This window comes from Ylistrum balloti, unplaced genomic scaffold, assembly GCF_031769215.1.
Source record: "Ylistrum balloti isolate Yb309-2 unplaced genomic scaffold, AGI_CSIRO_Ybal_v1 Utg369760, whole genome shotgun sequence".
Taxonomy (NCBI): domain Eukaryota; kingdom Metazoa; phylum Mollusca; class Bivalvia; order Pectinida; family Pectinidae; genus Ylistrum; species Ylistrum balloti.
This window is the reverse complement of record NW_026781959.1, coordinates 818,372-834,409: the sequence shown is the minus strand read 5'-3', so window position 1 is coordinate 834,409 and position 16,038 is coordinate 818,372.

The following is a 16,038-nucleotide window of genomic DNA, read 5'->3' as shown; positions in this document are numbered from 1 at the left end:
GGACTGCCAGAGTTATGATCAGATATCGGGTGTGGAGGCCTACCAGAGTTATGCTAAGGTAACGGGTGTGTTCGGCTGCCAGAGTTTTGATCAGGTATCGGGTGTGGAGGGCTGTCAAAGTAAAAGTTAAGTAACGGTTGGGGAAGGCTTGGCAAAGGAGGATGCCAGAACAATGATCAGGAAACGGGTACGGGAAACGACCACGATAATGGTGATGTAGCAAGTACGGAAGGATGTCGGTGCAAGCGTCAGGTTTCGGGAAGGAGGTGGGCACGAAAATCCTGCAGCAGGTATACATCACGATTACCTTTGAGGTCAAGGCCGGATAACAAGGATGCTTTATACGGCAGGGAAAAGTTTCTTTGGTTATTAAACGTACTTATTGAAAGACATTTCCAACCATGTGTCCTGATCATTAATCACATTTGATTGGATTTGCAAAATTTCAATCTTTCAAGTTTTGTTTGCAATTACACAAAAATTGTTATAAATGCAGAAACATGGAATCTTAAACATAAGTGTCCAGATAAAAGTTCACATAGGTTTCACACATTTGAATTGTATAGGATATCTCTGTTTAACCTGTGAAAATAAGTAGGAAGAATATATATGTTGTAATAGATAATAGCAAGATTATTGAATCTGCAGTGACAAATATACCTTTTCAGATACACACCTCTTTGAGCATAAGCGTAATGGAGTAAATCATAACATACCTAGCAGACATTCAACCAGTGTCATTTAAATTCCAGTGCGTTTCATACTTTTTTTCAAATTAAACATCCATTCGATATGTAAAAAACATTCTTTTGTCCCGAATTACAGGTGTGTTTTGCTTTGATAACTGCTATATAACATTAACGCTCATAAACAGAAATGCATTATAGAAAACTTTAAACACAAAAGACGTTAATTTACGGTTAATGTAAGGTGTTGATGCTGATATTGGACTGTCGTACGATTGGAAAACGATTGAGTAGATTTATGCAGTAGATTAGTGTGCATTAGTTTGTGTGTCATAGTTATAATCAAATATTTGTAAAGATAGCATATATACAATACATATAAAGTATAACAGTTTAACGTGATATAGTTTTGTTAAATAAAATGATAATAAAGGTGTTATATATCAACCACGTGTTCTGATTAATGACTTGTGGGTGAAACAGGGAGATAACTCATACCGAATCAAAGCAAAAAGTAACAATTACAATGCTTTCTCAGTTCATCAAGTAGCTTCTCTTTTCTATAGTAAAGTCATCATATTTCATATTTAGAAACAGTCGCAATTTATTTATCTCGCATGCCTTCATTTTCCGCTTGTTTCTTATAAGCAACCAAAAGGAGATATAATTTTTGGGTCAAAAGAGCGAAATATTTTTTTTTTCACTTTTAACTTTTTGTTATAATCAAAAGGTCTACGAAATGTATTAAAACTAAATTCACTGACCATTTTGTGTTAAAATTTCAAATAATTCGGAAGCCAGGATCATGTCAACTATTGATATCAATTAAGACCTTACAAAGTCTGTTAATTTCACTCTTTGATATATTAATGGTATCTTGTCTTCATATCACAAGAAATATACAGACCAGAACTATTAATCACGACTCGCATTCCTACATGATTTCAGAGATCGCACATGTTTTATGAAAGTTATGCCCCTTCCACTATATCAGTAGATGGAATTTTGCCAAAATAAACAGACACTGCCCATGTGGACAAGTGAGCATCCAGCCCTTGCGGTTACGTCCACGAAAACGAGGCAATGTTTATCATTACTGGTTGGAACGATCGTCGTTGACGTTGTTTCCTTGGATTTGAATGGTACAAATGTTGTCCAGTTAATCAGTATTGACGGAAACCTTGCTTAGAGAACATCCAACAGTATCAGACTGGCTACTAAAATACCATCTAGGGATGGTGTATATAGCGTGTATTGTGCCAAGACACAGTGGCAGATATTGGTAATAAACTTGTATTCTTGACATGCTGGCTTCTGTGGGCCTTACCACGGCTCTATATAGCTGGCATCAATTAAGAATTTGATATTGCCTTTGTCAATTTCATGGATGATGACAAATTAAACGAACTCCGAAGCCTTTCATATCCTGACCAGACAGCCTGACAGTATCTCCAGAACGATTCCACGGACAAAAACCTTGTGGAATTCAATTCTTATTTCCTTCAACCTCTGATACTGGAGTGTCCATCATTTTATTCCGCGGAGGTTCCTGTCGTCTTAATAGTGCTCTGACAGGTTATCAGCAACGTACAAGAGCTTTCCTAGGAAATTGTAGATATTGTTAAATGCTAACACGAATAACGATACCCATGCCCGCCTTACATCAGCTGGTGGCTTTAAAACAATATTCTGGGACCTTCCAAGATTCTGATATGATCTCAACAGAGTTAATGACGTGTTTTCAAATATTACTTGGTTTAGAGAACTCACATTCAATACGACAGCAGCATTCTGAAGGTTATTCATCATACTATAAAGTAGTTTGTCATGTTGCTCTTGTCCGTTTGCCATATATGAGTGCACCGTCCTTTTCGCGCACAGCTCCAACTGTGATATAAGTCTCGGAAAGCAATACCATCCAAAAGGCGTGATAAATATTGATAACACTATTGAGGCACGTTCTAGGGAAACCTTGGAGTCGATTTTGGAAAACCAACCTAGCATCTGTCGAGTCATGCACATTTTGTTCCACACAGGGATGTTGATATTATTCCCCATGGATTTATCAGATGAGTCAGGACAATACAAATAGGAACTGTCCCATCTTTCTTAGGCACAACCGCTATGCCTGAACGTCAATATGTTGGTTCCACAAATGGGGAAATAACACATCACAGTTAAATCATATGCTGTTCATCCTTCGCCTTGTCGAGTAATAGTAAGAGCTGTTTACTCTTTTACGTTCAATTTTCTCCATTGAACTTCCCTAGTTCCTTGAATAGGAAACTGTTTTATTATCTAACTAGACTGACTGCTGCTGTAATTATGTTAACCAGGTTGTTTCTGTAGAGCAGGAATACCTAGCAATGGTCTGCTTAAAGCCTTGGTGATATACACTTCTGTCGCAGCTCGTACTCCCTTCTCATCACTGAATAACTCTTTCCTAGAATGCTTCTACCCTTGGCCTTATTGTCATATTTCTGTAATTTCAAGTTGTTATTTATCACTAATAGTTTGGCAGTGACACACGCACCAGTGAGTGTATATTTTAAACTCTACCGACGGAACATCCATACATTGATTTTAGGTATATGGTTCAAGTTTTGTCCCTGACTTTGTATATTTACAGAGCTCACCTTGACCATACAGTGAAGTGATGAAACTATCTGCCGTCTCACTGTCGTTTTGTTCTAGAGAAACACGTGGACAACATTGATGGAAGATATAATGCGAGATTTTTTTATTTATGATATTGCCATATAGGGAGTTTAGCACTTGAAATAGCTAAAGCTATGAATATGTCACTCATTTCTTCTGGTAAGCTAATCCCAGTAATTGGTGATACTTCCAAAACAAGACACTTGAATCGATTTCTAGAACGGTGTCATCAGATGATAGGCGGTTCGAATTGTCATAGCTTCGTCGGCTAACTCTTCGAACGAACAATCCATCAGCTCCATTCAAAATTCTTTTTCAGCAATAAACATCTGTGTATAATCTACAGGAATTCGTCGAAGCTGTTTTATCAGATATGGTTTGCGCATTGTTGAATCATTACAGCGAGGGTATGAACAACTCAAAGATAAACAAAATGCAGAAATATGTGTAACTGTGTCCAAAACATTAAAGATAAAAGGTTGCATAATGTACCACGGTTATAAAGTATCCAAGTATGCATATATTAAAATAATTTATGTGAATTATCACGTATCGTTATGCTTTATGGTCCATTCACAGTGTGTCTATATTTACTCATCGTTCGGCCCAACATCATAATGCTTGTAATACGGGAGAGGAACCAGTTACAGCCGTAAGCTTGTTTTCCCATTCCCAATTTGCATTGCATATCAAACAACTGCTGTCAAAACGTCTATTTAAACTAAACTCGAAAAGCTTTCCTATTCATATATAAAGAAATTCTTAGGCTTTAGCGTATAAACTAGTTTTGCAAGTATTAATTTGTTACTGAAAGGACGTCAGTAAGCTGTAGTCACTGTTGTCCAATCCATTCGTGTTTCCTGTGCAATAACGCGGATTAAATCTAATATATTTTAATGCAAATAAAATATTGCAATATTAAGTTTCGTTAAAAGAAACCAGGATGAATAGGTGTTATTTTACATAATAATTGTGTTGGTTAAAGCGTAGACACATCCAATACTGTGATAAGCCGGTACTTCGGGAAATTGGAAAAAAAATGCATATTTTTGCCGACGCATGCATTTCGTGGTCCTTTGAACAATGAACAATATTTAATGTTGATATTAGGTAAAACCTCAAAAGTCGTGTTATTTAAAATCTCTTCACGGCTGAGCACATCTATGTAGACAACACTACTTAGATATTACTCAAGATATATGTATCTTGTAACTATGTAAGTGGTCATATAGCAAGGAATTCATTATCCATACCATATACCTGTAGACACCCTGGTAACCAACATCATACTTAATATTAAAACGGCTGAGTCGGACATTAATTATTTGTTCATTCTACTGACGTCTCACCAAGATTTTTAAGAGGGTCAGGGAATTTCAGGATGGAGGTAGGTACAACCAGTCTATTTTCTCGTTGCTTTCTTAATAGGTGTTAATAACTATGGTTGGTGCGTGGGATTTGTATATATGACCTTAATGAATCTGTTTCTTTCACTGCTCAATATTCGTTCTTTCTCTATATTTGTCAAATTATTTGCTTTTCAACCTCCTAGATTAGCATCAATTTTTATAGTGTCATTATAATGTTGTTTGTTTGACTATTTGCCTCTGTCGTAATATGTTTGTTTGTTTGTTTTTTTTTTTTTCTTTTTCTTTTCTTTTTTTTTTCTTTTATTTTATTTTATTTGTTGCTAACATAACAAAATATTACATCTGCTGTCTCAATTTCATGATTGCTAAGCCGCGCGAATATTTCTTTTTTTTTTCATCTTATTTTTTCCCCTTTCTTGACAACTACTGTTGTGAAGGTCTTTCTTGACACTGTCATAGATCGTTATTGTATAGTGTTAGTGTATAGCGACGGCATCATTTCCGCACCAATGCTTACAGATTTCGTAACCCCGGATAACTACAATGGCCGACTGTGTTGTACAATGTAGATTATAAATACAATGCATCATCTTACTTTTTAAATAGAAAGTGCATTGTTAGCATCTCCGTAGCGACCTAGAAACTACATTTGCTTTTTTTCAGAAATGTCAGTGCGCACCTCTTCTGTATATCGACAGAAAGTAAATTCACGTATATGTGTATGGCAATGTCATTTAAATACATTTTCCGTTACTCAACTGTTTAATACTTAAACATATTAATTAGTAAATCATGCAGCTGTACTCTGAGACCATCTGTCACAGATACAGAGGCGCTACATCTTAGATGGAACTAACTTTCTCTAAACTTTAAATATTTATATGTCTGATATGGAATTCAAGTGAGACAAGTGCTGCTTGCACTGAAGAGATGCAGTACGTGTGATAATACATTTAAATTAACAGGATTTTCTGTTTCGCAGTTAGAGCTGACATGTTGGAAGAAGATTTTTGCTGTGCTTAAGAAATTGAATTTTAATAAGTAATTTTCATGTCCACTAATTTGCATAATATTGGTCGGAGGCACTGTTACATGACACAACATGTCCTTGTAGAGTGTTTAGATAATAATCGTCTCTATCTCTGACCCCCATGTCTCACTTGTATTCCCTTTCTCTACATCTCCCTGTCGGGCTCTCTTGTGTAACTCTGGTTAATTAGAAATACCTTGTACTCAAAAAATCGTTTTCTCACTAATAACGACTCTAATGTCTACAGTTGACAAGATACGCACGGACCATACCAATGTCCCACCAGTAAAGATCTTTTTTATTCTTACAATATGTTAACTGTTGCTGTGGGTAACATAGACTCGGGTTATATAAATGTTTCCTTAATGTTTTCCTTGTTATACAGGAAAAGGTCAGCTACTGTCTACTACTGTCACAAGGTACATATCTATTAGATTACATTATTACTTACGTCTATTGTATTGGTAGTAATGTCACTTTACGATGTGAATTGCACATATGTATTTGTCACATGTATTGTGGAAAACACTTTGTTGCTATCAATATTTCTGTCTGTGACCTGCACGTGTTGTGTGTGTCTGTATTTGGTCTTATTTGCGAGTTATATGTAAATGAGCGAGTGCGCTTGTGAGAAAACGTGAAGATGTGAGTGTATATAATATTGAAAAGAACTGGTGCGTATTTAACAACGGGGAGCGACGGTGAAAGAAGCTGCCTCGAGCTCAAAATAAGCAAACATACGTTTGGGATTTAAAAAAAAAAAACGAGAAAAACCTGATTTTGTTATGGTTGTAGCAAATGTTATTTGACAATTCTTAGTTCATTCAGAATTACGAATTAAGTGACAGTAATTACCTACGTTGTCACGAGCGAGTCAAGTAGGTAACCATTTTTTTTGTTTACATGTAAGAAACATTATTAATTATTACTTTACCTCTTTATGTGCGTATTTCACCAAAACACCAACTCTCCTTGTTTAGCAGGTGGTATATTTGATATATGTAGGCAATAATAATAATAATAATAATGATAAATTAGTGCAAATACTCGTTTTACGGTGATGTCACTTTAATTCTATGAAAAATAACATAATTACGTGTAATGAGGTATTTACCTGTATAACACAATGAATAACTAAAGTGGCAGTAATTACCCCTGTATGTATAAGTGGCATTCTTTATAATTTAAGTTTCGTTTTTCAGGGCAAGGTATAAATTTCAATCTGTATTCCCAAAACAAAGTTACTATTTATATTTGTCACATTGTAGGATTTTGTTATCTGAAACTTTATGCCAGTTTACTTTACACACTCTGCAAAGATTCTGTCGTGGCTATTCTGTGTTTACCCCTGTTAGATCAGCTGGCCCGAAGGGCCGACTGAGCTTATGGCATACTACGTCGTCCGTCGTCTGTCGTCCGCCGTCAGTCCGTCAACTTCTTTTCTAAAAATCATTACTAGCCATAAACGACGCAGAGAACTTTAATCAAACTTGGTCAGAAACATCCTTGGAGAAAGTGAAACAATTTTTTATGAATGCTTGGTCTCGGCACTCGTGGGCCTTAGGGGCGGGCGGGACCCAAAACGGGAAATTAGAAATTCTACTCAGCTTGTAAGGATGATTTTGGATTTTGCCTAAATTTAGCATTAAACATTCTTAGGTGACGAGGAGTCAGTTTGTAATAAACCTGGTGAAAGGGAATCAGATTTGTTGAAATGGTTGGTCTTGACCCCTGGGACAGGAGACAGGGCTCAATATGGGAAATAGAGCAAATCCTTTAAAACCTTCTACCCCTGTTGGTAAATTTGAACTTGTAGCATTTTGGGGTGACGTATAAACTTTGGGTCTCGGCTCCCTTGGACAGAAGGGGTGGGGCCCAATAGGTATGTTAGAGCAAATTCTGTACCATCCTACTCCCCCTGAAGCAATGAACATAATTTTTTTCGAAATTTGATCTGAAGTATTGTTGATGAGATGAGTGACATAGGCACTATAGGCCTCTAGTTTTGCTTTATCTGGAAAATTTGCAAAGAATGTCAGACGGTTTACTATTTTGTCTTTGTTGCCATTGTTTTGTCAATTCCATCAATGGAATGTCATCCTCCGACTAGGAAAAAACAATCCTAGAAAACGGCGCGCTATATCCTAATGGAATGTCAGAATCGGAGTGTTTAGAGTCAGTGCTATCACTGTTGACTTGTGGAAAGACAGATGTTGCTCTTTGTGGTGGGCGACCAGTAGGAGTGATTTGGAAAGGCCCAATACCCAGTCTTAGTAACACTAGTATGTTGGCGTGTGCTTGAGTGACAGTTCAATCCAGTTGGTTCTCATCTTCCGGGAGAAATTTGTGAAATGACTCTATGATAAGGTTTCCATTTTTACCTGCTTATTCTTCCGTAAAGTGTCTACAATAATAAACAGGATCTCCTTCTTTGCATTCTCAGGATTTTGTATATCATGTAACTCCTAGGGACTCAAGATTGATACTAAGCGTTACTTTAAAGAGCATCTCCGTACCACTGGAAATTCGAGGACGAGTTTTTTCCTGAAGTAAATACTCGTCGTAATATACCGCTTGGCTAAAAAGAACACGTCGTAGGCTCGATCGGCTGACCGTTAGACTAGCAAGCCAGGGGTTCCGGTTTTGAATTTTAACGGATGCTCTGAAATATATAATGATCTCTGTTACAATAATGCCTCTGCTAGGGTTTTTTGTAGAGTGAAGGCAGTTCAAGAGTTATTCTGATCCCGAGTCATTTCGTGGTCTGGAAACGAGTCTTAGGCAATGACTGTTGTTTCGTAATGATTTCCTGGAGTCTATTAACTTTGACTTTGGGAGGAACTTACATTGAGGACTGATCTTCTCAGGTACAGAAAAACTCAGAATCGGGAAAACTACAGGGTTTCTGTTAATTTTAAACTGTCTAAAGATGGTATTCACCCTGGGGTGATTTTAGCTCGCTGCTAGTTGAAGAAGTTTGTGGTTTCTTTGTTGCCATTTTGTTATGTAGCTACTGTTGGAAAAGTCTGCTGTTTTTAGGTCAACGTTTTGTTTAATGATGCTATATACTACATCACTTAATGCTGGTGTCAGAAGCCGAGTACCTTATAGACAGGGGATTCCCATTCACTTGGTTAACTTGAGTCACCATTTGCTGGTAAGGGATGTGGGTTTAATGCCGTTGTATTTCTTATGTTTTATATTGTCTAAACCTGTGACATGGCGGAAGCCAATTGTGATGATAAACCTGATTGCCAAGCCGTTAATGTCTTTGGGAAATAGCCCAGATCTTGCTCTAGTCCTCTCCAAATTAGAAGTTAGATTTTGTGCATTTGAAAAGGCCAATAAATCTAGTTTTAGAAAAGTTAGAAACATTAGGGAACAAAGATTCAAGCATGAATGGTCAGAAAGGAAACAGTAATTGGAAAAAAAAGGTTGCTACGGTAACAGGTCTAAAAGACAAGGTCAAAGCCAATGTCAAAAGAAAGGTCAAGACAAAAGTCAAGGTCATGGTAAGAAAAAACCTAAAAGAGTAAAGGTCCCTATTTGTGGGTGTATAGTAACCTGTAACACTGGAGTTAAAGGCCAAAAAAATTTGTTAAATAGATTAGTTAGTGTCTGTAATGAGGGTACCGTGCATTCAGATAAACAGAAGTTCCGAGCATTTATAGATAGTGTGTTTATGGTTAGAACTATCCCATAGAAAGGTTTTCAGTCCCTCAGTAACTAGAGTCATGTTTTCCCTAAGAACCCTAGTGACTTAGAGAGAACTGATTTGATCAAGTACAAGACTGAATTACTTGACTGATGAAAAACCTTTCGAGCAACCATACATGAGAGTTCCGCCTGCTATATTTGAGGAGGTACGTCAATATGTTAAGGACATGCTGAATGTAGGTGCCATCCGGAATCCAAAAGTTCTTTCCCTTCAAACATAGTGTTGATGAAATAGAAAGACGGTCCGCTTAGGTTTTGCATTGACTACAGGATGTTGAACTCTAGAACGAAGAAGGATGTTTATATGCAACATGGGTTCGATGATGTAATTGATACTCAGAGATGGTCAAAATATTTCTCAAATCTGCATCTGAGGTCAGGATAGTGGCAGGTAGAGATAGGGGGGTGGGAGAGATAAGAACGGGATTTGGACTCTCCAATGCCCCTACTACTTTCAAAAGGTCGATGGAGAAATAAACGATTGATTTCAGGCTCCATGATTGTCTCGTATTTATCGATGACATACTTATTTTCACAAAACAAAATATTTGATGAACGCTTTAACGGTTACTGTTAGTGTTTTGACAAATTAGTAAAAGCATAATCTGAAATTTAAACCATTAAAGTGGGTGATGTGATAGCTGATAAGTGAGGGCCCTACAGATGAGAGTTTGGTGTAAGGTACTATCCAGGACATTTTAATTATTTTTCTATTTTAAATGTATAGTTTTGGTAATCACCCGAAGCAACCCTGATGTATGGATAACGCGTGGACACTTGTGGTGAGATTTAAAAGTGTGTTAAGTGGATGAAATCACAGAAGCTGTAATTAGGTCTGGGATTAAAATCCTGGGGCTGCCATGTAAAATATTTAAGTCCGGAGTAGAGCTATGAATCTCCAATATTTGTCTATTTCCAGCTGTGTCTGAGGGTATCGGGAATTTTTATTCACACCTGATTAGTAGCACAGTATTGCAATCCTTGTGGTAGCTTTTATTAATGTTGTGCTTTGCATTTCTCGTTTGCAGCACTACTAATTTATTAACTGGCTTATTTTACTTTCAGAAGTTTGTTTCTTGTATAGGTAGATCACACCGATGGTTTGCCGGATAAGTGAACAATTATCTTGAATGAATGCAAGTTAATGACACATTTTTTATGAAAGTGAGGTACATTTCATTCAAGTGGAGACGTGGTATGTAACCTAGGAGCCCCCATTATGTCTTTATGTGATGTATATATATTTAGTATTCCTGTTTACGTAAACGTTTTCTATGCGTGAATGTGATGTTACCGTGTATAATTGACGTGGTTGTAACGCGATTGCCTGTAAATTTTCTACTGGAATTTATGTAATGTATCAGAACCAGTCCGGCGTGTCATGGACACCAACCTGAAAACAACTCAGCAATTTATCACAACACTCACATTGTGTTCTTATTGCTTTCCCACACCGGTTGTGTCACTTCTGCTCTGTCTTCCTGCCTATCCCTCTCATTCTACTCATTCTATTGGTTGATGTCAGCGCGTAACTCCAAATGCTAATATATTCCTGGTTAATACTAGCCGCTATATACCGCTCGGCTAGGGAGGACTTCGCTTTAACTCGATCTGTTGAGAGGTCCCGGGTTCGAATCCTGGCTGAGGCATTGAAATAAAAAACTATCTCTGATTCGCTAACACGACAAAGGAATGAGCAATACGCACGCCTTGCCACTGAGCATGTTCTATTGATACAGTAGCGAATACGAACATCCAATCCGCATCGTTTATTGTGCGTGCATTTACAGAAGCACATCCGACTACTGATGGGTATGTGTATTATGATCGACATCCTTGTTCACCACCGTTTACGCATGGTTAGTATCAATTGGTTTTACATTCCTATCTGTTCCTACTTAACGTTTTGGTTCTTATATGGAAGCACCTGCTCAAGTTTTTTTCCTTCCGAGCGATGTTAAATGTGACACAGAGACTTCGGGGATTTTCTCCTTGATCTTGAACTTTAGGCGGTCGTGACACAACCTGTCAACGAAAACTCCACAAATCTCAAAGCAATGGCTGCCTTGATCTCGGCCCACATCACCCAACAGTTCCCTTCTAGGTGACCGTTTTTAAAAGTCCTCTGCCGCACCTGTACTAAATAAACAAACGACCAGGCGAACACATTCTTTTTAGCTCTCTGGTTTATCATATATATTGTATACTTAATTATATCTTCCTCCTTTGTAATGCCCATTCTGCATACAACTAAAAATGCACCTGTGACTACAAGCGACTATTCTTTCCCCCTCTAAAGGTCTACCTTGTTTCTTATGTTTACTGTTCCGCCTGATGGACTGAGAGAGAGCAGCAAATACCTTTTTTTATATCATCAGTTAGCATGCTTGAAAGTAAAAAATACTCACAAATTGCTCTGGCATTTATCTAAATGCCAGTAATGTATATCATTTTTCAACATTTACATAAAGGGATGGAGGTCGCTTCATAATAAATACCACCAACTTGAACTTTATGTCTACCATATTAATAATCAGGTGCCCACATTATTATCGCTCAGCCGCTCTCAGGTCCGCACACAACTGTAGTAGGCATGATGCCAGACTATCCATCCTGGGCCAAGCATCCCACCTTTTATGAAAATTACAAAATTTACCCGCGTCCAGCATGGGATGACTTTAGACCTTAGATTGATAAGACAGGCGACCACAGTAGGAAACCACAGGTAAATACAGGTCCACGTATCTACAAATCTATCTTACGACATTCTTCTCCCCATGTTAATTTAAACAGTGGCCAAACAGAGATACAGCCAACGATGGATAAGTCAAACATGTAGGCATGTTTTATTGTATATTTATGAATTAGTATGATCGCGTGTATGAGTTGTCCATTATCCTTTCCCTTCCCCACCCTCTCTTTTTTTAAAAAAAAACTTTACGGTTTGCATATTCCCGCGTTTTGTCAGTAGGAAATATTTGTCTTTAATGACACCGAATGGCTATCATGTTCCGTGCGCGCGGGCACATTTATACGTATATGTCCGTTCTGTATAGTCACTTTCTAGCTGCATCAGGGCGGATACAGCATTTTTCAATATCTATAATCTAAATGGATTCTTTTCTTTCGCCAATCATATATTGTATGTCAAAAAGGAAGGGTATTTCCAAAACAACACAGGTCCAGCATTGCTCTTGGTCCACCTGGATACGCTGGCGTTAATTGCCTTCTCGGATTTATACTGGGCGTCAGGTGCGAGCTGATGATGGGAAGTATGTTAATTTTTTACAACATTCAGTTTCAATACTCAGTGTACATTTATATAGATACATTTGAATATCCATTAACGGCTAGATTTTGACAAACTGTTTGCAGTTACAATTTTTACATTAAACTTCAGTTAGTATCACCAGGGAAGCTAAAAAAATCCTTTTATTACTGTGGTAGATATTATCTTAATTGTCACACATATATGATGTTAAGTGCATTTGTTTAAAAAGAAACGTTTTCTATATATTATGTAAATGTTTGGGCGCAGTTAAATGTGACACATGTATCTTTTATGGCGTACAATGTCGATTTTATGAGCCCAAATGTATAGGCCGAATAACGAGATGATGATGTTTAACATTCCATGACAAGGATTTTAAAAATTATTCTGAAAGTATGTGATATAAAAGGTCAAAAAGAAATAACGCATTCTGATTCTTATAATTAAGAAGACCAAATGTCGTAGCCAATCAACCAAGCTCAAAATGGACCAGCTCTACATTGACGGCCAACGGTTCATTCCACCAGGTCTTCGTGGCCCCTTACCATCTCGGTCCTCCATGTTGAAAAGATCTTCCAATCACGATGATCAACATGCACCCCAGTTCTGCTAATATTGATTCGTCCTGAGCATAGCCCAAGATTCGCACAGAGCCATTCCATTACCAACATCCCGTGGTGTCTTAATGTATAATGTGATATCGCTCTACGATTATGGTATATCAAGTTAGAGATACAATTCGTTTGAAAGTGTCAAACATTGGTTCTTTATCGCCTTTCTTCCTATCACCTGGCAATATTTGACACAGTGTTGGAGGTTATGGATTCTTCAGAAGCTCATTTACTATAAATGTGTGATATTTTTCTCTTTTTGTCCATATTGGTTCTTGGTATATGTAAGATGTAAATTTTACATGCATTTAATGTTTTCCTATCACCACATTTAGACATAACTTATCAGAATTTGAGCAAATAACTGTGTATACCTTAAACTGTTTTTTTTTCATTAGCGGACCGTTGCAATAGTTGTGATATACACTGTAGATATTTCCTAATTTTAATAGTGTAGAAGAACATTTGCCCAGAAGAACTGTGAGCCGACCGTATGAAATATGGGCAAGAATAAGCTAATGTAACCCTAAGTGTAACATTGCAAGCAAAAAATAAAAATATTCATAAGAGTACAAATTCTGTTTGAAGTATAACTGTAAATGGTGTCTTTCTATGTGTAACAAAAAAAAATTTGAAACTTCCTTCAGTTAAGAACAAAGAGAATTCATTGACACTATTCATTGACACTATTCCCAAAGTGAGATTGATGGTTCTTTGACCTGTTTAAAGTTTAGTATTAAGTTTGTTTATCTCAAAACATTGTCCATCATCTCGACTTAGAAAATTGCATTTTTCAAATTGATCATGTATTTCAGAAATTCTATGAAAACAGGTTTCCTCTTATTGTTCTGTCAATGTTACATGCAATTATCAAGAGATAACTATAATCAGAATTATGTTCTTGGTAAACAAGAAATGTCATTTTTTTTCGTCGTTTTACTGTCGTATAAAGAAAATTCTATCAATATTTTTGCAACCTTCTCATTTCAATAATAAAGCAGTTACACATATGTTGCATGTAACATGGACACAAAAAATATTAATCATAAAGCATGCCAGATATGCTATTAAAACATATAAAAATGCCATGTCGATGATGCGTTTCCAAACAAATTTACTGAGGGAAACGTACATTGGTCTATTTTCAGTCCTATTGTTTTGCAGCATTAATCAAATCCTGTTCAAAACAAGCGTTTTTAGCGATAGACCGATCATTTTGCAGTTGATTATCAACTTTTACAGCACCACAATTCTTCAGGCATTTAATAAATACGACTCGTTTTAGTTTCACTACTGCAGAAATGTCACACTTTTTGCCTATAATTTATCCACTGACGGCGTACAACTAGTGCTGCTTCCTTGTTATTTAATCAATTAGATCAATTTGTTTTTTCATATGACGATAAAAATAAACCAACTTTAATATTTAAACAATGTGTATTCTCCATACTTGCATATTTTTGTTTGTTTTTTATTGGATAAACTTCTTTGACACTAAAATTTCATTAGCGATTCCTTGCCCATATCTAACATGCTTACATGTAATAATGACGAGCTGGAGCGATTTCCGATTTCTGACTAAGTCTCGTTTTATCAAATATACTCCGATAGTGCCTGGAAAAAAAATGAGAAAATATCAACATGGCAATGATATCATAATTCAAACTCAAATTCCATAAAACTAGGTTAAAATATGAACAAAAGAAAGATTTACACGGAGACTCATGTAAAAGTACAAGGATGATAAGACCAGTTGTTCCGGGAGAGTAAGCGTCTTCTGTTTCAATGACAACTCCCACCTTGTAAATTTCAGTCAATCCAAGTAAGTAATCTCATGAAAGAAAGGTATACAACAATGGCACCAGCTTCGTGTAACTACAACGGAAGAGAATATTCCTAAATGAGATCCCTAAAGCGACCATAAAACATCCCCAAAATTTTCATCAGCCTGTATCTTTTTAAACCTTATGCTTGTGATTTTCATTACATCAGTTTTCAGTCTCCGTCGTGCAAAAGCCAGCGATGACACCACGGATATAGATCTAAGTCCGTGGTAACATATTAGTATATGTGAATATGTCGGCGTGTGTTGGTGAAGCCATGAATCATGCAGTTCAAAATGTTGATCAACTTGCGTTCATTTTTAAGCAGTGTCGATTTCATGTTAATTTTAATTTGTCACGATTTCCATACAATGTTTATGTTAACTGATATACCGCACAGCTTAATGTGTCGTGTTCTTCTCACACCAATGCTTTTGCTGAACAGGCGACAAAACTACGACAATTATTGTGTTAAAATGCCTATATCACTAAAGTCACGATTAATATCTCACCATAGTTCCATAAACATATCATGTTGAAAATCAAACATTTTATAACATGCAGGGGTTTGCTGATACCAAATGGCGACAAGACTACAACAACCATTGTTTGCATTAACATTAAGTTTAACGACAGGCCACACATTTCCTAGGTTGCTTGAACATCTTCGTTACACATGCAAACTTCTCATTTTTTGGGGGGTTTGTTTTTATTTTTTTTATTTTAAGTAGTGAATATCGAGTGCAGTCGGCATTTGAGATCTGATATTTTCTCTTCCCAATGTCTCCCTTGATAATTCAGTTGAGCTTTAACGCTTTAAGTTCTGTCGCTTAGCCGAGACATACCAGAGTCTATGAAAATGGTAGTTACTA